Source organism: Anopheles funestus (assembly GCF_943734845.2).
Source record: "Anopheles funestus chromosome X unlocalized genomic scaffold, idAnoFuneDA-416_04 X_unloc_131, whole genome shotgun sequence".
Classification (NCBI taxonomy): domain Eukaryota; kingdom Metazoa; phylum Arthropoda; class Insecta; order Diptera; family Culicidae; genus Anopheles; species Anopheles funestus.
The window spans coordinates 27,501-30,000 of record NW_026045074.1 but is presented as its reverse complement, the minus strand read 5'-3'; the positions used below and the strand labels follow the sequence as shown (position 1 = coordinate 30,000).

At 49.6% G+C, this 2,500-nt stretch overlaps 1 non-coding gene across 1 annotated transcript in view; it reads right to left on the bottom strand.

The window, feature by feature from the left end:
- LOC125772876 (5.8S ribosomal RNA) overlaps positions 1-152 on the bottom strand; it is a 158-nt gene extending 6 nt beyond the window's left edge. Inside the window, exon 1 of the ribosomal RNA XR_007419722.1 lies at positions 1-152. This exon is cut by the window's left edge and continues 6 nt beyond it. This is a non-coding gene — a ribosomal RNA (5.8S ribosomal RNA).
- Positions 153-2,500: the final 2,348 nt, after the last annotated feature.

Genomic DNA, 2,500 nt, shown 5'->3' with positions numbered 1-2,500 from the left:
TCAAGAATGTGTGCATCGGCCGGGTTTAATCGTCCGACGCGCAATATGCGTTCAACTTATCGGTGTTCATGTGTCCTGCAGTTCACATTGTGACGCGCATTTAGCTGCGGTCTTCATCGATCCATGAGCCGAGTGATCCCCTGCCTAGGGTTTTATAGTAAGGTTCCCAATGTAACACAATCCCGGTGGTACGTCCAAAGACTAACTTTCTGACTAAGTTGTCTTTATTACCCAATAGTCCCAGGCCTTGTGACTTGTGGCTCATGTCTACGCCCATGGCCACCATTCGCTAAGATAGTTTTGAAGTCACTTTGAAGGCCCAGGAACAACTCTCTTAGCACATCGGTTAACCTGGCGCCGCAGTCAACTCATGTGCTTGGATCGGATCGAGCTATTGAGTATTGGGCCTGCATACTCGCTCATCCGTATCCTTTGCGTACCGCCCCATGGCCCTTGTATGTCTGCACCACAGTTCCTGTTCGTTCCGTGCCTATGGCCGGATACGTATTGCACATCGGTTAACCTGACGCCGCAGTCAACTCATGTGCTTGGATCGGATCGAGCTATTGAGTATTGGGCCTGCATACTCGCTCATCCGTATCCTTTGCGTACCGCCCCATGGCCCTTGTATGTCTGCACCACAGTTCCTGTTCGTTCCGTGCCTATGGCCGGATACGTATTGCACATCGGTATACCTGTCGCTACTCAGGCAACTCGTGTGCGTGGATTGGATCGAGAACATGGTGTGTGCCCCATGTTATAATTGATAGTCCATATCCACTTTATAGGTTAAAGTCATAAGTTGTGATTGCACAACCATTCTTCATAAGAGTTTAATCACTCTTCAACTAACTTTCGTTCTGGTGTCTTGGTATCAAATCGCGTAAGACACAAGATTCTACTGGCCAAATAGAATCTAGCACATTGGTTAACCTGGCGCCGCAGTCAACTCATGTGCTTGGATCGGATCGAGCTATTGAGTATTGGGCCTGCATACTCGCTCATCCGTATCCTTTGCGTACCGCCCCATGGCCCCGTCCTTAGAGTTAATGACTAGTAGGCTTAACTCTTTGTATGTCTGCACCACAGTTCCCGTTCGTTCCGTGCCGTGGCCGGATACGTATTGCACATCGGTATACCTGTCGCTACTCAGGCAACTCGTGTGCGTGGATTGGATCGAGCTCATGGGGTGTGTAGAGATTCCATGTTATAATTGCAAGTCCATATCCACTTTATAGGTTAAAGTCATAAGTTGTGATTGCACAACCATACTTCATAAGAGTTTAATAACTCTTCAACTAACTTTCGTTCTGGTGTCTTGGTATCAAATCGCATAAGACACAAGATTCTACTGGCCAAATAGAATCTAGCACATTGGTTAACCTGGCGCCGCAGTCAACTCATGTGCTTGGATCGGATCGAGCTATTGAGTATTGGGCCTGCATACTCGCTCATCCGTATCCTTTGCGTACCGCCCCATGGCCCCGTCCTTAGAGTTAATGACTAATAGGCTTAACTCTTTGTATGTCTGCACCACAGTTCCCGTTCGTTCCGTGCCGTGGCCGGATACGTATTGCACAACAGTAGATACCATCACCTGACGTATCTAACACACCACTATTGTAACTCGTCGTCGAAGGACCTTTCAAGTGCCTGATGGCCAGGGGAGCTCTTACACGGCACGGAGACACAGTGATGCTCGCCCATCACAGTGTACAACGATCGAGTTTGCTTAAGTGTCTGGGTACCTACACACCAGACACAATGCAATGGCCACGGATCCACACAAGGCACATCACATGCAGAAAGCTTCACCAGATTATGACACATACCACACTCTTGTAACTCGTCGTCGAAGGGGCGTTCAAAGTGCCTTACGGCTAGGGGAGATCTAGCACGGCACGGAGACACAGTGATGGTTGCCCATCAAAGTGTACAACGATCGAGTTTGCTTTCCGCGCAAGCGTTCTAAGTGTCTGGGTACCTACACACCAGACACAATGCAATGGCCACGGATCCACACAAGGCACATCACATGCAGAAAGCTTCACCAGATTCTGACACATACCACACTCTTGTAACTCGTCGTCGAAGGGGCGTTCAAAGTGCCTTACGGCTAGGGGGGATCTAGCACGGCACGGAGACACAGTGATGGTCACCCATCAAAGTGTACAACGATCGAGTTTGCTTTCCGCGCAAGCGTTCTAAGTGTCTGGGTATCTAAGCACCAGACACAATGCAATGGCCACGGATCCACACAAGGCACATCACATGCAGAAAGCTTCACCAGATTCTGACACATACCACACACATGCAACTCGTCGTCGAAGGGGCGTTCAAGTGCCTTACGGCTAGGGGAGATCTAGCTCGGCACGGAGACACAGTGATGGTCACCCATCAAAGTGTACAACGAACGAGTTGGCTTTCAACAAATTCTGACACATAGCAAGCGAGCGACCGAGCTACACCGAAGGCAGCCCATGGTTGGTCACTCGCGGAC